The sequence below is a fragment of the Cinclus cinclus genome, chromosome 6 (assembly GCF_963662255.1).
Source record: "Cinclus cinclus chromosome 6, bCinCin1.1, whole genome shotgun sequence".
In the NCBI taxonomy this organism is placed as follows: Eukaryota; Metazoa; Chordata; class Aves; order Passeriformes; family Cinclidae; genus Cinclus; species Cinclus cinclus.
In genome coordinates, this window is record NC_085051.1 from 22,034,162 (window position 1) to 22,059,991 (window position 25,830).

General features: G+C 39.8%; 1 long non-coding RNA gene across 1 annotated transcript; it reads left to right on the forward strand.

The window, feature by feature from the left end:
* Positions 1-18,877: 18,877 nt before the first annotated feature.
* LOC134044951 (uncharacterized) lies at positions 18,878-24,286 on the forward strand. Its single transcript, XR_009933285.1, has 2 exons — positions 18,878-22,360; positions 23,263-24,286. It is a non-coding gene; the product is annotated as an uncharacterized LOC134044951 (long non-coding RNA).
* The last annotated feature ends 1,544 nt before the right edge of the window (positions 24,287-25,830 follow it).

The window sequence follows — 25,830 nt, forward strand, 5'->3', positions numbered from 1 at the left end:
TCTTTAAATGTGGATTGATATATTTTTGCCTATAATATATAGTTTATTTATAAATACTTTTTGGGATTAAATGCTTTTATTCGTGGATAGTTCATATCTCATTAAACTGACTGAGCAGACAGGGCTGCATCATATTTGTTTGTAAGCTTAACTGAGACTTATTTAATAGAAAAATGAGCTAGATAAATACCCTACATGAAGTTTTATCCAAATAACAGCACTTGCAATAATTATTGTATGTTAAAAGTCCCCTATTGATCTTGTATCTGGAATCTCTCTGTTCAGTTTCTGCTTAATATTCTTGGAGTTTTTTCCATTTATGGCTTTCAGAATAATAAACACAATATCCCTGTTGTTTTTGAAATTCGTAATAAAGAATAAATGTTGATTTTGTTTTGACATCAAGAGAAATTTCAAACAGAAGGAAATCTGCAGCAGTTTTGCACAAGTAACTTTATAAAGTTTTAAAGTCTTTTCAGGGAAGGAGTTAAAAGAACAAAAACAAATGAATGACACTGCACCCCTCTGATATTTAAATAAAAATATTTCTAAATTTCTACTGAAATTTTTTAAAGAGGGGAAACAGCATTTTTGTTTTGGCACTGTAGTAAAATTCAAATAATATTAAAATTTATGATGAGAATTGTGCTACAGAACTTAGCTTTTCAAAGGTCTGGACAGCTCCTTAAATTTAATTGAAACTACATTAAAAAATTATGTTCTCATGTACTAAGTAAACCTAAATGTTTACCTTGGAAAAGAATAACTGCATATATCTGATCAATGGAGAGAGGAACACCACAGAAGTGATTTTTTCAAAGGAAAATAATTATTTCCATATAAAAGTTAAATCAATGGATATTTGTTTCTGGCCATATTAGTACTATAATTAGTACAATAATGTAGATTTTACCAACTAAATGGAAGGTAGGCACAGTACAATCTGAAGTGGGAGACAGCTCAGATTTGCCTCAGAGTAGTGGCAGCACATAAATGTCAGGAATAAAGTTCAACTTCTTTGACTATATTTTCTACTGGGACACCAGCTTAAATTTGAATTTGCTAATTGTATGTACTTCAATGAAATCATGGGCTTTTCAAACATGTATTAACAAGCTTAAACATAATTATCCTATTAACTATTTCATTAATTAGAAAGAGAACTCTGTAAGTCATAATGTAAGCCAAAAATGGAAAACTGAACAGATATGTTAATAACATGCTTCACTGTTCATTTACAAAAAAACAAAAACAATTTTAGAGGTGAATAGTAAATTCTCCAGAATAAATTCACAAATATATATACATATATATATGTTACTTTTTGAAAATGTTTTGTTCTCCTGTCACTAATTATGACATTGATTAAGTCATCTTTTTGCACTCCAGAAAGTATGACAAAGTTGCTGAAAGAGTCAAAATATTACCAGTTTAAGTCCCCCCCAAAAAATTTTCAAATATTTCTATATTTCACATTAAGGCATATGTGAAAGATGATTCAATGTAATTAATTAATTTTAAAATTTCCAATGATGAAGATTCTGATATAAATTATTATTTCAGTAAACTCTTATTTTATAATATTATTTTTTTTCTGTAGAATACTGTAAATATTGGACAAAGTCCTACATTCAAAACTCTAGCAGATAATAGAATAAGATTAGGCAAGGCAGAATTTGGAATGCATTTTCCTCCTTTCTGACTGTAATCTTATAACCATAGGAATATCTGTATTAGAGGTTCCAAACTGAATACTTTTCTTCTGCTACAGTTATCTAGATTCCTATTCTATTTACTAAGAATAATATTTTTGCCACAGTTTTCATTGTTAAGGTATTTCAAATAAGAAGACCTAATTGCTTGGTCTCTGGTCTCTAAAAATCCATCCCATCAGGATGAGAATTAATTAATACAGCTTTAATTAACTTTAAGTTTTTTCTTTCCCTTTTCTTCCCTGGTTAATTTGGTAGAGGGCAAAAATAGAACTCCGATTAGTGTAATTTTGTCTGCCATGGCAGAGGGGTTGAAACTAGTTGATCTTTAAGGTCCCTTCCAACTCAAACTATTCTGAGTTTCTGTAATTTCCTAATTCAAATCAAATCCTCTGTTTCTGTAAGACAAATTCTTGGGGTAACAGTGACATGCTGCTACTACCATGAATTTGTTAACCTAAAATATACCATTCATTAAATTTAATTCACTCAAAAAAATCCAGTTAATTTGCCTCAGTATTTATCAGAGTTGCAAATTGGGATTTTAATTATTAAATCTTCATTTTAATGGTCATTATACTTATCATATAGAATGCTATTTAAACAATCAGGCCCCATGCTTTTAAGATTTAAAGCAACCGTTCAAGTTATCTTCACCACTTTTCTGCTATAATAATGCAGCAAATCTGTATTTCATGACATGGGGATTTAAGATGAGATGGTACTACGTGCACAAGGGCATCTAATTGAAACAAAAAGGAAAGCAGTCAGAATATAAGGATGTCTGGATTTAAGTGGGTTATCACCAAACTTCTTTGTAAATTGCTTAACTGAAGATATGAAATTTCAATTCATATAGAATCATAGGTGTGAAGATGTGAAATTACACAGACTGTGGTGATGTATATAAATCCAGCCAAGAGCTTGTCAGTGATCACTGGGCTCATGTGATAGCAGTGACTTGTTGTACCGCAGCCTTACTCCATCCTGAAATGGAGTCTGGAGTTGAGATGTGGATGAGCTGGAGGTGCAGGCTAAGCTCCGCAGCTGGAACACAAACCTGCCTACCCTCAGAGCAGCCTAGCTCTTGGATGGGGACCATTCCAGGTCTGTGGTACCCAAGTCCTCCAGAAATTTTGGGTCAGGCCTGTTTTGGTGAAAATTAATTGGCTACATTCTAGTGCACAGTGCAGTTGGTTTCAATTAGGTTGTGTTTATCAGAATTTTTGTGTACAATATTCTGTATTTATGGCTTGGACGTTGTGATTACTTTAACTGCTTGCTTAAAGCAAACTGAAACTTTAGGAATAGAAAGGAATTATTTTTTTACCAAAGAAAAAATACTGTATATAGAACAGACTCTGATATGTCACCTAGCTGCTGGTGTATTTATTCGTTATGCATATGAGGTGGGAAGTAACATGAAGCAAGAAAGTATTAATGGCTGCCTTAAACTAACAACTGGTAAAAATCAAGTGATGCTGACAGAATCACTTACCATTTGTGGGAGTTTCACATGTATATAATTTTCCAAATTTAATTAAAATTCAGAATTTTTCGTGTTTACATTTTCAGAAAATTCAGAGTCCACTGGTCACACGAAGATGTGCAACAGTAGTGAAGTATGGGTCATATTCTTCAACTGCATGGCATACAAGCTCTGAAGGTTCAATATGGGGAGAAAAAATCTCAGCTAGGTTGTGTCAATTAACATGTTCTTTCCATGCTTAGTTTATTTGAGAAGTTCAACAGAGTGAAGTTTGAATTAATCTGCCCAACCTTCTCTTTTTCTTGAGTTTATACTCTGGCAGCTCACTGGGTCCCTTTACAAAACACAGTAAGACCAGCTTCAATACCATTCATGTGAGAGACAGAAAACCTGAGCAGAAATACCTGACCTCAACCTATGTGGAGTGTCCACTTCACACTGCTTTGAAGGAATATGTACTTGGGCCCACAGCCACTCTTTTCAGATAGGTCTGCAATCTATTATCATGTGGATAACTGTCAGGCCAAATTTTTCTTCTTCTTTCCCCTTTTCTGATTTCTAATTATTTTAACTATGGTTGGGTAACTAGAGAAGAATATTCTGCTATTAGCTGTGACCAGAAGTCCTACAGTATTTACAAAAATACTGTAAAACCCCATTAATACTGAGGTGCTGCAAAATCATACAGGACAGTGAGAAAAGTCCATGAAAAATACTGAAGGGCTTAATTTTTCAAAAAAATCTGTAGGATCATCGGTGAAATTTTTATAAAGCACTTTATTTCTTTTAATAGGAAAAGATCAAAGTCACACCTGTGATATTTCTGAAATCAGAATACTACATGTTCTTTTTATGGAACTCTACTGGATTTTGTTTAATCCCATTTAAATTGTTATATCATGCTTATAACTGCACTGTTGAAAAGCCACTCGCTTAGTGCTAATGAGTGTGGTTTGATACTCGAGAATGATTTGACTTGGTTCCCATGAAAGGGATGGGTGTACAGTGTATCCAAGATTAGTTGGACACAGCTTGGCTTACAACCCATGAATATGCATTCTTGATGACTAGACATAGTATGGTTTTGGATGGTCCTCCTAAGGATAAAAATGGATGTCCTGTTAGTCTCTTGTTAGTAGAAGGTTTTGATCTTCATTATGCTACAAATTTCTAGCCAAACTTTTGTTGTCCAGAGAGTGTTGTTTTTTACACTAGCATGTTAAGAGGGTGGGAGAAGTAAGGGCTCTTCTATTATTTGCAAGGGGTTTAATACTTACCATGTTGAACACCATTCGAGGTTCCCTGGAATGTTAAATAAGATACATACGTATTTCTATGTAGAATGTATGTATGAACATGTAGAATATGAAGTAAAATAAATAATTTAAGATTTGCTGTGGAAGAAATCACATGCTATCTTCTCCTAGAAACAGTTGGGAAAGGACTTGGGAGTGTACAAAGCTGGTCTAAGAACAAGAAAACAGAAGGACTCTTTGACATAAGTTGTTTTTATAGCTGAAGCTCTTCAAAACAGCAGAGGGAAATAGAGCAAACTTATCAGCTGTCTGCATACAACCTAAAAGGTACCAAGGTCATACTACATTTTGAGACAGGTGAAGTCCACAGGATTTTTACATATGCTGAGCACTTCCTTCAGCTCAGTGGTGTGTAGTTCCTTCCCATTCATCCACTAATATCCCATTCATAAGGACCAATGTTTTCAGACTGTGAGGATCATGCCCTACTTTGTAATTGTAGGATACTGAATATATGGCAAAAAGGTAGTCACTAAATGATGTGTCGTTAATTGATCAAGACTGAGAAATCTGCTACCAGTCAGCCCATCATCAGGGAAAGTTTTATGTATCTTTCTTTTAATCTCATAGGGAGGTAATGGGGTGCAGTTCCTTTTCCTGTTAGCAGGCAGCACATGCACTTCCTTATTTTGCAATCTACTATATGCAATGTCATCATGGCCTTGAATACAGTGTTTATTGAACTTTCTGACTCTGTTATTTCCTTTTGATTCACCTCTCTCCCTGTCATTGTCTTGAATTCTTCCCTTTTTGATGATAGATTATTGTAATTGGTACCTGAAAAGTCACTTTTTCAGGGAGACTGGACTTACTGACAGCAAGCCAACATAGTCAGTAGATCAGTGACTACCCCAGATACTTGCAGGAGCTTCTCAGTCCCCAGCTGTCAAAATTGAGATACTCCTGGCAACCTTTGAGTTTTTTAACACCGTGAGTATCATTGTCCTTTGGCAACCCATGGTTTGAGAAACAACTCTTTAGCAGAGGCGAAGTTCCCATTGAGTGATGAATTTCCCAACAGCACAGTTTTAGACGGACGGAAAGCAGGTTTGCTTAACCTGGATTCAGAGAAGGTCTGCTGATAGTGGCAGAGGACCTGCATGATTCTATAACAGTGCAAAGTCTCTATGATAATCTGAGTTACAGCTACTTTTCTCTCATGTTTCTCTACAAATAAAATTATTCTTGGTAAGGGATATAGACCATAGAAGAGGCTTTGATGTTGGTGTATAAACTTTAAATTTAAGGAAGAATGAAAGTATTCTTCCTGTATGTTGTGTGTCTATTGTTTTAGAACTCTTGATGAGCCAGTCTTTAGTTAGAAGTTGCAAAAGGCTACTGGAAATCTATGAGGTTGTGTTACCTTGGTTGTTAAAAATAGGGCCAGATAGCATTTATAATCCTTGTGTTGTAATAGTCACTGTATCTCTGAGATAACCGTGTTGTGCAAACAGGAAGATGTTGTTTGATCACAAGCCAAAGGAAGGGTTCCAACACTACTGGGATTCTCTCCATGGATCCCCATCCCTTGAGCTAGCCTGGTTATTGCTTTGCTCCTCTTGGTCTCTCCTATGTGAATGCCTCATTGAGTTAGGATCAGGGCACTGCTTAAAGATCAGGAAAAGGTAAGGACAGCTAAAGTCTAGTGTATTTGAGACTGAGCTAGAGTGAAAGAGAAGTGAAAATCAGTGATCCTGGGCTGTGCTCTCCTCACCTGTCACAGACACTGCTTGACATGTTCACATCTGCGTTCCTCTGTTTAACCTACCTGTCATGACAGTTACTCTCCACTTGCAAGGATTATGAATAATGTGACTATTACATAGCACCAGGTGTTATGCCTGGTGCCTTCCAAGACAAATAAACAAGCAAGTATTTGTTAAGAGTTGCTCTGCTCCTTGTTTCCAGAAAGGAAAAGGAGAGAGGAGTAGACTGCCCTTGTGATAACCTCTTGTACTGCAGCAGAACCTGTTAGAAGAAGGCTGCAAACCATCAGGAACCCCAAGAAGAGATTGCAGAGCCTTTCAAAACTGCTGGCATGGCTAGGAAAGGCACCTTAGGGAGAGTTCCCTTCTCTGCACTTCAGGAATTAGAACAACATAAAGTATCTTTGAAGTAACACCAACCCTTTTTCATCATCTTTCCCAGGTAACTGTATTTGGCCTCTCTACCACTCTCAAAGTATTATGAAGGGTTCATTGAAATACTTGCTGTGAGACCTTAATATCCTTATTATTGGAAGACAAAAGATCACACAGCTATATTTAATCACACAGCTAAATCACACAGCTAAAATTATCTGGTTATTCTAGTTTTAGAAACACAAAAATCTACAGCAAATATTTATTAAAATTCAGGTAAAATACAGGTCAGAATGCTCCAGAAGGAAGTAATTTCTGAGTGCACCAAAAACAGCACTAAAGAACAAGGCTAAGTTATGAAGCATATCCTTTAAAGCAACCACGGGTCAGAATGCTCCAGAAGGAAGTAATTTCTGAGTGTGCCAAAAACAGCACTAAAGAACAAGGCTAAGTTATGAAGCATATCCTTTAAAGGAACCATGTTGAAACAGGCCATTATATTTCCTGTAATTATTTATCTGATTCCACCAATATTATTTGATAGATATTTACTGTTTCACGCGTGTTCACTTAAGCTTCATCTTATATTAAAAAATTGATACAACTCAGGGTTTTTGCCCTAAAATCTAATGCAAGGAAAGCCGGCAGTAGCAAAGCCTTTCTCCCAGGACACTATTTCTGGGGCAGATGTAGCCATGGGTGAGTGTGATGCAAAATCTGTATAGTAGCTAACTACCACCAAAACATTCTATCAACAGTGTGGTTGGACATTAGGAAATTAGGGACAACAAGTCTTAGATGTTGCTGTTAGGAAAGAGTGAATATTGGCACTTACAAGGAATGTGGATGGATACCCTGAGACGCAAATGTAGCATGTTCTGAATATGTGAAAGTCAATGTTGTGATCATGCTTTCCAGTAAACTAAGTTTTCTGTGACCCAGGTCACAGTGGTCTGTTTTTGTATGGCACTGAGGTGCCTTAAGGTGTGGTTTACGTAAATGATGAATAACCCCACTGAACATGGGGTGTATTTGTACGCTTGAAATTTAGTGTAAGTCTCGTGTCGAACTGGCCTTGGAAACAAAAAGGATGTTTTCTGGGGAAAGGAGAGGTTATGTTGTGGTTGAGAAGGAAGGCAAAGACAAATTCTTTGAGAGAGCAGTTACTCCTCTTCCATGCGGTAAAGCCCAGGAAAAGAGAAAACAGGAACCTGTGCTATATTGTGCTGTGGAAGCTGCTCGTGTCTAGATGTGTAACGTGACAATGTAAGTCAAATATACAGTACCACAGATTACTGGGATAGAAAAGTATGTGAATGTGAAGTAGATGTGTACATGATCACAATGCAATTCCATATTTTTATTCACATTTCATATGGTGAAATAAACAGTACTGTAAATAAAACTATGATATGAGTATTCTCACAGGAGTTGCATATGTGCTTTTAGTTCTTGACTTTTGGCATGCAAACATGACAATTTCTGTAAGCAGCTAGTGACAATTTCTGTATGTGCTTGTGGGACACCAAATTTCTGTGAAAGAAATTGAACAGTGATTGTTGCACAGCTCCTATAAACCCCTAAGTCTTTCCATTAAGTCTCCGTGTCTCAGAAACCCTTGTGTCTACAAAGGCAGGAGCTACAGTGCTTTGGTGGCTAGAGGAAGATTCCATTGGATGTATGTGTGCTTGCCTCCATGTGTGTGAGTTCACAGCTGTGTTTTGGAGTCTGAACCATAGACAGGGAAGGTAATATAAAAGGGAATATACAGGTTTGGAAAATATAAATGCAAGCCAGTTTTTGTGCTGCTGTTGATTGTTCAGTTGCTTAGAGCATTGTGGTTTATCCTGAAAAGATGAGGGTTATACAAGTGTATACTTTGGAAACTAGTTAGACAAGGTCCTGGTGCAAGACAGTGAAGGTTCTGCCTGGGCTGGAATGTTTTTTATAGATTACACTTGGCAGAAGGAGGAGAAAGAGTTACCGCAGTTGGTAGCAGGGAGATACAGTGTTTCCTTCTCTATGCAAACCAAAGAGAATGTATGCTCTCTAATTTCCTATGGCCTATGTCAAGAAGAGTATTTATTGCTAATTTAAAAGCATACCGAAAGGTAAATGTAGAGACCATTTTCCCCCCCTTGAGTATGCATAGGAAAATAATTACAGGAAAACATTGTATGTTATAAGGAATATATGGGTCTGCATATGGCATTGTTTTGTTGCAAATTACAGACCCAGTGGCCTGATCCTGCTATCACTGAAGTGAATGGCACATTTCCTATTTGATTTCAGGGAAAGAAAGAGCAGATTACAACCCAACATGAGACAGGTGAAAGCTGCTCCTTTAGAAGTATGTTACCCAATATATTTAGGCTCCCAAATTGCTTTTTCATAGTGTCCTGGGAAGTAGATGGACACAAACAGTTTGTGTCCATTAAAAGCGTAATGAAGATTGTTTAAAGATATAAATTTTGGCTTTAACATTGCTGAACCAAAAACATAAAAGATTCTGCCAGTGCATGAAAGTGAAACTAGCTGAGAACAAAAGTGAAACCAACAGGCAACTCTCACTTTCCAGGCTGAGTGAAATGCAGAAATCCTAAAGTGCTGATGCTTAACAGTAAATTTGAATTTTAAAATTTCCTTTACTTTTATTAGTGTGAAAAAGTGTTGCTAGTGATCTAGACAAATAATTTCCCTTAAGAAAGGTGTTTTTTCATGATGGTATCTCTTTAAAAAGTCAGAACCAATTAAAAATGTCTTTTTTTTTTCTTTATGATATTTAGGGGCATCTGTACAAATTAACCTCTTTTTCTTATGCATTTTCCTTTTGCATGTGTTTTATCACAGACTTCTAAGTCATACATCCTTAATATTCTGGAAGAAGCATGTGCTACAGCAAGACAGAATTGACTTTGCTTTACAAAAGTATCAGTGACTGTGATCAGCAAGTTTCTAGAGAAGGTACAGAAAAAGTGTCTTTAAAAATATATTAATATAATGGTCAAATTTATTTAATTGATAAAACACCAAAAAATGACAGGCAGTGTAACAGCGGGGAGAGACAGACATTCAGTTCTTGCTGCCTGATCTGGTAGGATCAGCAGGAGACAAATGTACAGGAAAGTGAGAAAATACCAAACAAAACAAGAGCAGAGGGTAGAAAAAAGCACTGGACACCATGGACAAAAAGAGAGAATGGAGGAAATAAGTGGTTTAGATAAGTTAACTTTGTGCAAAATTCTTCCTTGATTCACATTAGTCAGTGTCTAGGAAATTGTGTGTAAAAATACATGTGCGGCAACAGTCTGCTGAAGATCTAAGCAGTATGAGGAGGGTAAATACGTGGAAGAAAATGGGTAAGAGATGACAGATTTTTTTTTTTTAAGGCAGTTTAGTCATGAATACTACACCTTACAGTGCTGAGGCTTTCTGACCATGATTTATGTTGATAATGCTTATTAAATGACAAACTGAAGTAAGGTGTTTTTTAAAAAAAAATTATCACACTAAATTTGTACTCATTATCTTAAACATTTTCCCCTTTCACATTTATTTGGAAAAGTTTAGGGGGAAAAGAGCGGGGGGAACGGTGTATAGACAGTGATTTTAGCTGGTATTTACCTTGCAGGTGGAGGGAGGAGATAGAAATCTCAAAACTACAGGCCTATGTAAATTCTGCAGCATCAGAAGTAAATACAAAATAATACAAATCACAGAAAAATGGGTAAGGCAAAGACCGTATTTATCTGAGAAAGTATTCAACTTTTAAAGCAGAGGAGGGAAAAGTTGCTGTGGGAAGAAATATCTCAGGACTTTTTCCCTCATGTAAATGGCTTTAAAAAATGTCAATGTAAGTAAAATGTTATTTTTTTCTAATATAAGATCGTACCACCTGCAGATTAAATGTTGCTAGTGAGATGGAGCATTCAGTGATATAGAGGCCTCTAAGAACTGAAAACCAGACCTGGGGAATCTAGTACTTCAACTGACAATGTATGGAACTAATTTTTGACATGTATACCTGACTTATCAAAAACAATTTTGAGGACTCAGACTAAAATGTAATAAGAGGTTTTAAAATGCTTTTCAGACCAAAAGATAGAAAGCTTTTTGAGCATGAGATAATTTGAATGTGCAAAAATGTGCCGGGGTATACAGTAATTTTAATCTATTCCCTCTTACATTACAGAGAATGTGGCACAGCCCCTGTTCTGGGACAGAAGGACAGACTTCCAAGGAACATGGATATCTCTTCTCAGGTAACCCACTCTTATGATGGCTTGAGAGAGAGAAAAAAAATATTTTTTTCTGTTCAGATTAAATAATACCTGACCTTTTGGCCTTTTAGATTTTGGTGTTTATTGACATTTCAGACAAACATAGATACTTTTGTTTTATTTTGAGAGAGGTGAAGAGGCAAAGTGTTGTGAGGGAGGGAAGTTAATGCCAAGTCCCTCTGATGTCTGATCAGTTGCAGGAGAACAGCAGTGCTGACAGTGGTATACTAGATTTTCCCATTAAAAGATGCAAATGATAGGATATTATAGAAAGATCAATATATTTGGGAACTGTGCTGTGTGTTTCAGTTTGCTTCATATTAGGACAGCTAATAAACTGGAAGTAGATGCTACAATCTCTGGTTGGTCAAAGACAGGGCTGGAAAAAATAGTTCTTTTTAATTGTATACGGTTTCATTGTGTTGACAAATATATTTGATGTGGTAGCAATTAAAAGTAGTCTGTTTTGATTAAGTTGAAGGACCGAGACGTGGTTTTAAAGCATGCTGGTTAATTAAGCAAGAGTCAGTAAATGGCATAAAGCTCTAGACAGGATGCTTTTTGAGAAAAATGCAGTTGTGAGGTCAAATTAGTCAATAAGTAAAACTTTTTCATCAGGAAAGTGTCTGCATTTGTGAGGTATTTTATACTTCGTGTAAGCTTTTTATACACCAATAGATAGAGGAGCTGTGTTAAAGTGTTGGAGTTGCTATTGTGTTACGGTACGTCACTTGTCCTTCCTGGTTTGAATTGTTGATTCAACTCGGATAATTAAGACAAGAGAGAAATGTAAATTCCATTTACCAAATGGGATGTTTGTAGCATTGAAAAAAGTGAGAGATTAAACATTATTAGAAGTCTCTAAAATCTATAATGTTCTTCTGTAGCCTTTGAAAAGGCAGAAATCTAAATAATATTTCTACAGGAAAAATAATACACATTATCTAAAATTAAGTATAAACTGCTGTTAGAAGAGTTTTGAAATAAATAGTATGTGCAGATAGGTAGTTAGGATTTTTTTTAAGTATTTTTCTTCCCCTATTCTCTCTCCTCAAGGAAAATGGATTTATTTCAAATATAAAAGGAATAAACAAATACAACTGGAATGAAACATTATGCTAGATATTTGGTGAAATTTGTTTTCTTATAAGTATTTTGGTTTTAAATGTAAGTGTTGTGAAATAGTTCAAATCTCAAAGTTTGATGGGGAGGAAATGTTTCAGCATCTTTGCTCATACCTGAGGAATCCATTTTAGAAGTCTATTTTCCCTGTTTGCAAAATACATTTTTATTAGATCTATGTATTTGGGTTAAGACTTACTTAAAATTACTTAATTAGGTTATACTGAAATTCTAAGTGATTTAAAAAGAAGGATTATGGTAATATGACAAAACATAACACTATTTTCATTTAAATTCTTAAATAAAGCCCTTTTAACATGCCAATTTAAAAAATCTATAAATTTAGGGTGTTAAAATAGTACCAAATATAAAAAGGCTGAACTTATAATGGAATGTATAATCCTGTACCAGTGAGCAGGGATTTTGTAGATACGTCTGGAACATGGCAGGAGGTCATTCACACCTTCAGTTTGGTTTTGAGCTTTTTTCTTGTGGTATTCTCTTTCTTCTTACTTTGTCATGTATATGTAAACACCTATAAACTGTTTGTGCCTGATTTGTAAAGAAAAAATGTAGAGAAAGAGGTAACAGTGTAGGTGCGCTAAGCTAGATGGGGACTGATTGTGTTTTCCCAGGAAATTCTGAAAAATATACCAAAGTAAAAATTGCTACAGTACAAAAAAAAAATTAAATAATTGTGTTCATGCTGTTTGAAATATTGTGGCTGTGAATTGTGTATAAAAACCTCCTTTAAGTGTCCCAAAACAAAACCATAAAAAGATTTCCCAATTGTGTTTTCTCTAGATAAATCTATGGGCTTGAATGCTGATTTCAGGGGCAGGGTATTAAAAAAATGAACTTACAAAAAAAGGAGCTATGTGTGTGCTTTTCTCATAGATAAGTTGTGGGGTTTTTTTCTGAGAAGGAAAACGTATATGTGTTTCTTTCCTCTGTGTTGTTTATAGTTTGAAGTAAATAATGAATTTGTAGTGACTGTTTTTTTTAAGACGTATTTATATGAAAAATCTGGCAATAGGTTTGTTTTACTTGTAATTTAATATTGGAGAAATAGCAGAATGTTTCTGGATATTTGCATTTGTTTCAGAGGTTGGAGCCTAAGCCAGATTTCTGTGTAGTCTGTCAGGCAGTTACACGTCTGAGCATGTTACAGTCTGCAGCACTACAAATTAGAGCTATTTGACTTTTACTTGCTGCATGAAGCTTTCATTAAAAAAAATTTGCAAATAAAATAGAAGAATAGGGGGTGAGCTCTGCATGTGTGCAGCGGCTGTTTCGGGGTGCAATGCCGAGCTGTTTAGGGGGTCTGGGTGAGACCCAGAGGGTTTTACTCTGAGGTGCTGCTTTTGCCTGAACTCGTGCTATCTGCCCCTGTCCCTCACTGACTTTATTAATTGATTCTGACTCTCCAGTATATTTTTTAGTTCCCGGCAGAATAGTTGCATGCACATTGTTTGCTATTATTTTAAGAGAGGAGCTGGAAAAGTGCCGTATGTGTTAGTCACACGTATACCAAGCACCTGTATGAAGAGTGTATGGGAAGGAGGGCAGAACATGAGCGTGCGACTGATTTTCACATGAGTTTCACTACAGGATAGCCCAGCATTTCCTCCTTTGTCCCGAAGTTTTCTGGGGGTTGTAAAGCTATTTTTGAGTTAATTTGCTTATTACAATTTGCTTCCTCAAACATAAATAGTTTTGTTTTTTTTTTTTTTTAACCCCACCAGCTAGAATAAGATATTTCACTTGCTTTTTACTGTCTCGCAGGGAGCGTGCAGTTAATGCCAGCAGCAAACAGCTGTGGTTGGGACCAGAAGCCACACTGCGGGAGCGCAGAAACCCGCCACAGTGTCAGCGGCCCGGGGCCCGCCGCTGGGCCGGGCCGGGCCGGGCCGAGCCGGGCCGCTCGGAGCGAGCTCCGCCGGCGAGCCGGGCCGGGGTGGCTCTGCCTCGGGGCCCGCGGAGGCGCCGGGCCGGGGTCCCGGGCAGGACCCGCCGGGCAGCGGCAAGGGGGGTGGGGGGGGGGGGGAAGTGGGCCGGCGGAAGCGCCTCGGCGCCGCAGAGGGTTAACGGCGGCGGGGCCGCGGGGGCCGGCGGGAGTTGTAGGCACTGCGGCATGACGGGAACCGCCACGAGCGGCCAGGATTCGCCGGCGCCGGCCGTGACGGTGCCCGCCCGCTCCGCTGTGGGGGGAGCCGCGGCTCTGCCGCGCTGGGCCGGCCTGTGCCCGGCCGGGTGTCTTGGTGAGCGCCGGCGTTATCCCCGAGCAGCGGCCTCGGGGCGCGGCCGGGCCGGGGGAGCGCCTCGAGCGCCGGCAGGTCAGTGGCGGCTTTGTCCTAGAGCAGGTGTTGCTGGGGAGCCCGGCCAGTCCTGGCCAGCCCCGGTGTCGGTGGAGCCGGGGCCTCCCCGTGCCCCTCGCTACCTGTGGCCATGGGGCCGCGTCCGGCAGGGCTCTACCGGAGCCGCTTTCCCCCGAGAGGGATTTCCTTTGGTTAAACCGCACGGCGGCTCGTCCGCGTTGGCCCTGGGGCTGCCGCCGCCCCGCTGCACCTGTGGCTGCTCGGGGCCCCGGGGAGGCACCGGCACGCGAGCTCTCTGCGTGTGCGGACCTTTGCTTCCACTTTGCGCTGAGCTGCGCAGACGGACCCGGACAGACAAATGCCTTCCTGCGGCCTCCTCCGCCGCTCAGCTTGCGCGGATAGCAAAGGCTGGCTCGTGGCAGGAGGGGATCGAATGCTTTTATCTGCGAGTTGGGTTTTTTCCTTTGAGTTTTTAAAATGTGAAGTGGAAAAATGAAGGAGCTGAAGTGCGTTGAAGCTGTGGGACAAACCCACGAAACAAACAAAACTTGATAGTTTACCTGATAGAGGGGTATTTTCTCTCCGGACAAAGCGAGGAGGGAAAAAACATGAGGCAATTAACGCTAAATGTTAATTTAATTTAATTTATGCCAATAGTGGAAGTCAGTTCTTGTTAAGCCTTCTGACGTTTTAAAGTAACTTTTTAATTAACTTACTCGATGTATCAAAGGAATGACAAATAATAAATCAGTCGGAAGTGAATTTAGTAAATTTTGTTTGTGTATTCTTGTTTTCCTCTTTATGTTTTTGAAGCAGATCTTGAAAGACAGTGGTGTCATGCATCTGCAGTAAGCTGAACTTGAGGCTGACCATGCTTAAACTTTCCTTGGGAATGGAAAGATTCTTGTTAGGTTATTTTCCTTATTAATAGTAATCCTCTTCAGATTCAGGGGAATACTAATGTATTTGTTAACTAATAAATACAGTGCAAAGAAGATTATACTGTTGAGCTCAAACAACAACATAAAAAGGAAATATGCCATAGTAGGCTTGTTTTCTATTGCTCAGTTTCTGCAAGAGAGTATGTGAGGTCTACAAACATTTTTGTGTCAGCAAGCACATCAGATTTTGCCAATGATGCCACCTGAAATACAGTTCTTAAAGTATAAATAGATGGTTCTCAGAAGAAGGGAAACAAAGTGAAATACGTGGGTTTTTTCAAGGGAAGGTGTTGTAGTGGAGGAAAAAAAGGTTGTTTTGCTTATAAAAGGAATTATTGAGTAGCCACAGAAAAGGGGTAAGTGCCTTCAGTGCCAGTGTTACAACCTCTGGTGGTTTATACTTGCAGATTGAAGCTGGTGAAGATGGCTCGAGAGACAAAACCAGCAAGTCCAGAACAAAATAAAGCAGAAAAGATCAAGGCAAGGGAAATATGATTCATCTATTTTAATGTGTTTTAAACCTGTTAGTGTATGGCCTACTCTGTTCCCATTCTAACTGTTGCTTTTCCAGCTTTGCAATAGCATTAGTAGCATTTCCTGTATTCTGTTTTCTTATCTCAGTGGCAATGCATTAGCATTGCAGTTGTGCTTTAGCAAATAAATACAACATATCCCCTTTCCAAAAAATGTGTAATATACCTGCAAATACTGTACTGTATTAGCACTGGAAGGTACATGTAAAGGGGGTCAAATAGTTGAGGGTACCCAAAGGAAAGACAAGATTAATAAAAGAGATGATCTAATCTGGCAGCCATTGTACACTTAGCTGTAGGACAGTTTTTGAAGGGCAAAATAAGATCACAGAGAAATTAAAGGTGAGATGAAATGCAGCAAAAAAAGGATGTGCCAGACTACCTTGTTACCTTACTGTTCACTGTGAAGAAACTTTGATACTCTACCATGTGAGAAGATAATGTAAAACAGAGAAAATTTGGATTAATTGCATTGTAAGGTGACTTTGGAATGAACTAGCAGCTAATAGGTGGAAAGAGACTATACTGATGGAAAGAGGGCTGCAAACTGGAGTTTTTGAGGACTATTGGAATTCTCTCCTTAGTGTGACACTAGTGAAAAAGTACAACAGTAGTAAAATCTTATGAAACAAAACCAGTGGATTGTATTGATAGAGAGGAGGATTGGAATATCCATGTGCTGATAAGATGAATCAAAACTGAGATTAATAGAATTAGATGAGATTTAGTGATGCAAATAGAAACTGATCACAATTTATTGGTAGTTGGTGTAATAGTTAGCAGCAGAATGATAGCATGTGACATGGCTGAGAAAATAATTTAAAAAAGATAGTGTTCTAGAAAGTATTAATGGATGGATTTCCTGTATGTATAGAAAATATTACTGTCAAAGTATATGGCATTAATAAGACCTTATCTAGCACCCAACTAGCACACACATTCAGATAAATGGGTTCAAACAGATGGATGGAACAGATGCAGAAAAGGAGCACATGGATGTTAAGAGGAATAGAGAGGCTTAACAGAAAGACACAGAAGTGACAATTACACTGTTATGTAAGGAAGGAAAATAATTATATGAACTCAAGTTTAGAATAAAGCAAAACAAATGTGTGTAAAAGGGACAGTGGGTAGATTTTGCTGGAAATTGCAGGAAGAGCTCTAATGATCAGACTAACAATATTCTGGAGTGGTTTCATGAAAGAAGTTTAAATTTCTTTTAGAAGGAAATTTGATATACCCAGGAAAGAACATCAGTGTTGGGTTCTGCATAGTAGTGGGGAATTTGACTCGGGAACCCTGGATATTCCCTCCTGTAATACTGCATTCTTGTGTATCAATGGATTCTGAGATGGATATGTTAATTTACAGTGGGTCCATTTTGAAAGTACTGCTGGTTTTTGTCCTATTATTTTCCTTTTATGCTTTTTAATAGCAGCAGAGTAGTTTGGTTGTGTTTGCTCTGAACTGTGTGGTTGGTTTGGACACTATGGCTGAATTCATGCAGTACTACCTGATTTCTTATGCCTGGATGGGCTACTTGTAGGAGTTTTAATGGAACAAGTTTTAGGTAAGTTTTTAGGCATCTAGGCCAAGACAGTGTATGTATAATGTATGTATGTAAAATGTATGTATAATCAGCTTCCTTGGGAACCTTGTGTCTTTTTTCTCTCACCTTTTGGATTGTGTAGTTATTACATACAGCACTTAGTGCAGTAGTGAAGAACCTAAAGATTAAAGAACACTGCTTTTCAGCAAGGCTGCTGTCCTCTAGGCAGACAGTTTAGATTTTTATTTGGTATTTTGGCTTTTAGGAAATCTCCACAGGGTAAGGAGTGAGGCAATTATTGCTCAGTCATCCATTTTAATTTTATTTTTTCAAGTCCACAGCTGTAGCAGGTTATTCCAAGAGAAATAATATTTTTAAGGAGGTAACTTCTTGTTCAGTGGTCAGTAGTAAACTAAGTGATAGAATCAATCCAATCATCAATTTATGCATTAAGTGCTACCACTGGCACTTTCAGTAGTTGCTGAAGCAAAGAAGCTAATTGATTTTAAGAATTAAACTTCCTTCATTTGCCTAGAGGTGAGCAAGTCATGAAAATGGAAGGCTCATTTGTTATGAGACAGTATGAAAGACTGTGAAGAAAGAATTATTTCTAAATGGTTTCTTGTACTTTTTTTCTGTACAATGGGATTTGAACTACAGACGTTTGAAGCTTACAGGGCAGAGGTATGACCATAGAGTGATGGTATGGATGTGGAAGGAAACATGCTTGGTTGTTATTTAACCCAGATTCCTGAAAGTTATTTTCCTCTTCCATCACGAGTCTGATTCTTTAAAGAAATAATTCCTATTCATAGCAGGTTCTTTCTCTTGTGGTTTTCTTAACCTTTTTGAATTGGAAGAAAGTCATGGACTTCCCCTTGAAATGCGTAGGAAAACTGTGGTAGGCCTTCAGCAAAAAAAAAAAAAAAAAAAATCTGTCCTGATTTGCCTGTGTCATCCTGCAAGGCTTTCTGTCATTAAAAGAGGCACTTCCACTGGTGTCACTTGTTTCTAGTCCTCGTGTGCTGATTATACATCTTGAAATAACACTGATTGGGGGAGCAAAATTATAGAAGTGAGCAGCATTCGTGTGATAAGGCTGATAATGACATTTGCGGGATTCAGTAACAAAAGCAAAACAGCTTTTTGTATTAAGCAAAAATAAGGTGTTTCTGCTGTCACTAAGAGCATGCCAAATCCATTCTTTGGCTGTTTTTATGTAACCATGCCTGGAGAAAATGTGTACACGTGTATACTCAACACATGTATATATAAATGTACACCTGCTTTGCTGCAGGTGCTGGCTGATGAGTAGAATAACAGATAATTAATATATAGAGGTATTGGGAACCTACACACTGAACAGAATCAGAGTATGGCAGGGCTTGGTTTGGTAGCAGTAGATTCAGAAAGGGAGGGTTCACTATAGCCTGCAGGAGCATTTTTGGGCTGATTTTTTAAATTGCTCATTGTTTGCTTTTAATTATTTTTTTTTGTAGGAATACTTTGGAGCCAGGCCATTGCTGCTGTAAATCTTCAGATTACCATTGAAGTCTCCAGAGGGGGATAGCATATTACAGACCTTGAATAGATGGCCTTCTGGGTGGAAACATTATTATGGTGTTTTTGATCCTACATTGTTTTTATACAGTGGTGGTTTTAAAATGACAATTTCAATGCTTAAAACTGATGAAAAATACACAGATGCATAATTGGGGTTTAAAGATAGATAGCAATCTGAGATACAGTTTTTGCTTGCAACTTCTGTCCTTGGTAGGGTCCTAGTTGAACTTTCTGCCTCACATTTCCTCTAGGACTGATACATTGTGTTTAACAGGCATTCAAAGTGGAATTCATGTTTGTGAAAAACTGGGAATAGCCAAGACAAAGTTTCCTACAAGTACTGGCTTTTGGCAGGGGCATCAGAACTGTCTTGCATGTGGATCTTTAAGGAGACACCTGAGGGGTATAGTTTTTTTAACAAGGATGAGAAGAGAGAGATTTATTACCAAATGTAGTCCCTCATCTGGGTCTGAAAGTGAATGTATCACGCAGGATGACAGTGTTGGCAGTGGTGTGAGTGCCATGAATTTTTGAACTTTGTTCATTTTATGTGGACAAGTATCTGTATCACTTACCTACAGTTAAAAAACTGGTTAGAAGAGACATCAAGGATTAAACAATGAGCACACAGCATTTCATTTCTACAGATGATATTTTCAGCTCAAAATCAATATATTTCAGTGGGTCATAGGATTGAAAAAGGGTAATCTGTTGCCATGGCCATATTATGTCTCCAGTAAACACAAGCTGCACTTGGATTTGCAGCATGCACAACTGTTGGAATTTTTTTTTAGTAGTACTTGATTTCCAATGTTGCTGGTGATTTGTAAAACCCAACCCCCACTTTATATGCATATCCTACTAAGCCTTTTATTGGTTTGCATAATAAGATCTGGAGCTCCCCATTGCAATCATTTCTGAGAACTCTAAACTGGGAATGGCAACAAAAAGAGGAATTCTGAGTTTTAACAGGCTACGCACCTGTCAATCCATAGTAGGTAAAAGTGAAAAATCCCTGTATCAAGTACTAGAAATTTGTGGTACCATTTGTATTGTTTCCTGTTTGTAAGGGAAACTGAGCAGACCTTCTCATAAAGAGCAGCCTACATCTGCATGGCACATTAAATTTGAAGTCTATAGACTCAACTAGTTAATATGCCAGGTACTGTTTGGCTTTAGATTCTGTTTGTCTTCTATTGCTACATTTGCCTGGAGTGTTTTGTTGTTGAGAAATTTGGGACTTTATTCCCTGAAGCAGGCCAGGTTTCTGATGCCCAAGGTTTATTTGAGAAGCAAGGAGTGTATAGCTGTTACACAGTGTGGTAACCCAAAATGCCTGACTGACTCAGGCATTTCGAGGCTGAGTTGTGTTTTGCAGCTGCCTTGTATTTGCAAGTTTCTGCCCTTCTCATAGAAACTATACCCAACGTGTGCAATTGCAGATGAGCAACACATCAATCAGAATCTGCGCTTAGTTGGTTATTTATTATGACACTTAATGTTACCAATTCCATCCCTTTCTCTCAACCTGCTGTTCTCTGGCTCCCTTGTTTCTTGCAAGCTTTGCAGAGCAGGGTGATCAGCTCGAGGTGCCTTATGTTAGGCCTGCAGGAATCCTTACTGTAGGAACTGACAGTGAGAGCCAGCTGGCAAAGCCCAAGTCTGAACCATGGATCCCCCAGCACCTGTTTCATGTGTAGCATGCCAGGAGGGAGGAGGATTACATAAATACCTGCTTCTAGAGTTGCCTGAATACATCACTTTAACATATGCTGAAGGTGTATGCACAGGATAGGACTGAGGATGTCTGCCCCAGCCCCTTCAGTCCCACTGCTTTCCCTCCCATGATTACATCTGAAAGAAAAACAGTTACTGAGCAGAAATTCTTTACTGAGGGTGGTGAGGCACTGGAATAGGTTGCCTAGAGAAGCTGAGGATGCTCCATCCCTGTGAATGTCTAAGAGCATCTTGGATGGGGCTCTGACAACCCTGGCCTTGTGAAAGGCATCCTTGCCCATAGCAAGAGAGTTAAAATTAGATGATCTTTAAGGTCCCCTCCAACCCAGGCTACTCTATGGTTCTGTGATATGATGATTCTGTGTGCTGTGCATTGGCTTCAACAAAAATCACCTCACCCCGCACACCTGTGCCATGCTGTTAAAGCACTTTTCTGCCCTTTTGGGTAGAGGAGGGAAAACTGAATTCCTGGGTAAGTGCTAAATAGTGTATGGACTCAGAGGGCTACCATGACCCCTGCAAGGAGATGGAGTAGGTGCCTAAGGAAAGGCTGAGGATCTGGAATTCCACACAAGGTATCTTGCCTCACCCCATCATTACAATGAACTCGGCAGTTGATGAGGTGTTTTGAGAGATCTGTTGGCGTGCCTGGATGGTTCTTATAGAGATCTTAACAGAATGGACAATGAAGATTACATTCTTAAGTATTCTAATTTTTGCCTTCAGTATGCACTGGGGCAGGGTGTCTTAAACTGGGGCTTTGGACTTAGGCGAAGACACACTGCAGTGCTCAGCACTGCAGCAGACAGGCCCTTTATTGAATCTGGCCTCACTGCAATAAGTGTGAGTAATGGTAAGAGAGGCATAAGAGCAGAATGACTGTACAGGAGGGAGGGCTGCTCTTGAGTTGCTAGAGTGAAAAACATATTTGTAAAGGGATAAAATTAGTGCTGGGTACAAAAATGCCATTTAATGAAACAAATGACTACACTGCTCAGTGGCAGGAAAAAACATGACACCTTACAGATAATCATCAGTCCCCCTTCTCTGTCTCAGGGTTGCTGCAGAGCAGCATTTCTGGCAGCACTGGGCAGGCTGGGATGAGAATTGGATCCCAGTGCTGAGGCCTCCTGAGTGCTGAGACCCCCAAGCCACAGGTCTCACTGTGGGGACAGTGAGTGACTGTCTTGGGTTCTCACCTGTGGGCTTGTAGTGAGAACAGTTTTCCTCAGGTACCAAGAGCAGGGCAGGAGGGAGACATGGGAACGCGGTCTCGCTGAGATGTGTATTGCTTGTGAGGTACTTGTGGCAGCAATGTCACAGAAAAACTTCATAATAAAAATCGAATGTTTTTTCTTATTGGGTGCTCTTTTGTCCCCTGCTCCTTGTGTTTTATTGCTCCTGTGCTATATTTCTGCTTTCATTGTCTCCTTTTTGATGTAGTTCTACGTCCTTATTTTTGTTCCCTATTGTTGCATTTTTAGTCATGCATGTCACTACTCCTTTAGCTTTCTTAAAGACTTCTCTCTCATCTCTGTTGTGATCTGCTGTACAGCTTGGCCACGGTCCATATGATGGAGCAATGTAGCCAAGCTGTGGGTTGACCGCCCTTGCATCACTGCCCTGACCCAGATTGCATCTGCAGTCATCTGGAACTGACTACACGCCTGAACTGATGAAAGAGGCTGTGGAAATACGGATCTCTGGGGCCTTGGCAAGGTATCCTCGTATGTGTATGCATGTTGATGTGTGAGTATGCTCAAAACGCCTGTCTGTTCCATCAGTTCAGCCGACTGGGTGCTCCTTTGGGATTTGCAGCAGCTTACAGCAAATGGGTACAGACCTACAAATCTCATGAGAATACTGGGATTAACCCTGGAAAGGGGAATATGCCTGTTGCTCAGGAATGTGTGATGCCCACAAGCAAGAGATGCAAACCCCCTCATTTGACCTTTGTATAATTCTTTCCCTTCCAGTGAGTCCCTTTCCCTGCCTGTGACTCATCGTCTTCTAAATGTAGACTGTAAGCCTCTCAGAGGACTGCCTTTCTCTCCAAGCAGGGTAGCATAAAAAATAGCAACACTTTTGAATAACCAGTATTATTTTTTTAACACAAAAAGAACTAGAGGATGGCCTTGCTGTGTCTGTGTTTCTCTGTCAAGGGGTTTATCAGTCCCCCTGAGAGAACAGCGGGGCAGGTTCTGTCCTGACCTGCAACAAGAAGGTTGTTCAGACAAGAGGTCTCAGGAGCAGCACAACTGCAGTGCAGTGGGCAGATTTTATAATAAAAGATGGGTAGACTCTGACAGAGACCAACAAATCTTTCGTAGCACCCATGTACTTCCTTCCCTGTTTCTGACCCATTCGTAATTTGTAGCATCCCCTTAGTAACTGCAGTACAGCTTACATGAATGTCCAGTAGGAAGTTGCTCCCTTCAGCAGGTTGCCTAATGCTCATCTCCTTTCCTCCATCCTCTACATGCACTGTCCAGCTGCCAAATCCACTTCTGTTCTCAACAGTTGGTGACTCTGGTGACCACTGTTACCTTCCATCCTTTGCTTCAGCTCTTATGTTGTCTTCAACCTGTAGTAGATCTCCTTTCTACCTTTTCTCTTTCCAGATGCTTGTGCCATATCCACCTGTCCTCTGGAAGACAAAAGAGTGAGTATCAGCAGTGTGTCATTTATTCTGCAAAAACTGAACAGATGAAAACTGCCTTGACAGCCAGTAGAAGAAAATAGTGTGATATGGCCACAGCAAGCACATGTTCTGTCAAACAATTGCACAATGATCCCAACGAGGAGTGGCACTCAACTTCCCTGTGATTACCTCCGTTCTTTAATTTTGCTGTAACAATATAGTTTCTTTCCAACACACAAGTGTTTATGCAAAAATGCCAAGATTCTCTATGCAGGTTAAAATAGGTTTAGAAATTAAGGAAAGGCTGGTATGGAACAAGAGGAAAATTATCCCAGTATTTTGCACCTTTTTGTAATCAAAGTCCTGTCTTTGGAGGGTGTTATGTCAACTACACACTTGGTAAAGCCTATAACGATTTTCCTTGTGTAATGACTGCAGGAGTTAGCCCTAGCATATCACACTAGTCCCAAGGTGGTGTCCAGTAAGCAGTAGCTGGGCTCACTTGGGAAAAATGCAGGAAGAAAACTTGGTGAGAGCTGGATCCTCTGCAGTGTCACCTCTCATGAGTGATTGACAAAATAAAATAAAAAAATTAACTAATTCACCATGGGGATGGAAGGATGGATGCTTCCTGTTGTGGAATAGGACAAAGTCCTGTGACATGTTCCTTTCTATTAGGTCTGATACCACTACTTTTGATTAATTTTTAAAAATCAACTGTAAAGCTATAGGTCAGCCAATAAGACAGTGACTTGACTAATTTTTCGTTGCACAGTGTATGATAGTTTCATGTCTTTACCTGACATCAGTGCAGACAGTGTGTTTTGAATCCAATGAAATTTGAATCCCACTATGAATTTGTTTTCTACAAGTAGGTTATTAACAGAAGCCTTTGATTTCTATTAATTATGTATTTTTGAGTGAAAAGCTATTTTGTGTATATGTATTTAATAACAGGAAATGTAGCAAGCATTTTTATTAAACTAATAAAAGGAATAAATCTATCACAGCAAATTTTCATTTAATTTCTTTGGTCTTGTTTCCCTTAGTAAAGATGAAAGGTCATAAAGTGCAGCCTCAGGTATCTCAGGATGCACAGTTCTTTGCATCAGGTAGTTGATGTTATACAAGTGCATCTTGTTTCTAGATGAGAGCTTTGAAGTGGCAGTAGTGCTTGTAACTGCATTCACATGGCACCGTGATCAGCTTGTGGTCTCAAGGTGCAACTCGCAGGGTACTGCTTACCTGTTGCAATTAAGGTGGCATCTTACATGAGCTCTTTCCAAGCCCTGAAGCAGTCAAAGGCTAGGAAACCTGGAATGGGATGAGGAAAGCATAATTGTAGAGTGCTTGTAAATCCTGGCAAAGAGAAGCCAGGCCTGAGGCATGCCAGGATTTGGCAGATGAGGCTCCTGGGGGCTTCCTCTGACATCAACATGATGTGTGGCAAGTAACACGAAGGAGTGGATGAGGGGAAACATGGCTGCAGTCTGTTGCTGGTACAGCTTGGAGATCTTCAGCAGTAGTGTCTGGATTTGGGTGTCACCTATTTGCCAGCCCAGGAGAGAAAGGAAAGGCAACATTAATACTCCCCCCTATGCCACTTGCTGTTAATAACTCTGATGTATGTGGATCTCCAAAACACCTCATCTAGAGAAGGTTTCTTACTGCTTGAACTAAGATAATTGTCAAATAAGTGGAATAAAAGGCTTGTTTTCCAGAAAAAAAAAAATGTTGGCACTGAAAGTTGCAAGAGGCTCCCTTTAAAAACAACAGTCCCCTGTACCTCAGCTGGTCTTTTGTGACATTTTAATTGACCCACACCTTACACCAATTTGCCACTGACTTTCCATGTTCCCCAGCCACTCCTGCCGTTTCAGCCTGTTGAGGCAGTACATCTCAACCATGAGCTATTCCAGAGCTTCAGCTTTCCACAGCCTACACTGTCCCACATCCTCTCTGCCCCAGGCTCCCCGCTGGGAGGGAGGGAAAAGCCCGAGCCCCTAAGTGAGGTACGGGTGGCATGCCCTAGCAAGTGGCTGGAGGTGCAAGAAGGCGGCGGAGCTTTGTGCCTTTCACTATCACGGAACGAGCCCCCTGCGGGGTGTGTATGTCATTTCAGAGGTGTCTCCTACACTCCTCCCAAATCCACACATTCCTAATAAACCGTGTGGGGGGCTCTGGGATAGAAATGGTATCAAACGGGCAGGTGAAGGGCGAAGGAGCAGGGCTAGTACAGGCATGGCACAAGTGGTCAACTCGGGGAAAAATATTCAGGAAGCCTCCGTCGACCCTGGATCTTATCGGGTAAGACAGATCGAGTCCAGTCAGACGGGACAGCGCTGCCAGCCCCGCGGTGCGTGGGGAGCAGTGGCAGCTGAGCTGTGGTGCCCAGTCCCGCTTTCCCCGGGATGGACTCTCCCCGGCGCGGGTTCCCCGTGCCCAGGGGTCCCTGCGGGCCCGTGCCGTGGCGATCGCGGCGCGGCTCCGTGGGCGAGCGCAGTGCGGGGCTGGGGGGAAGGGAGCCGAGGGACATAGTCGAGTGCGA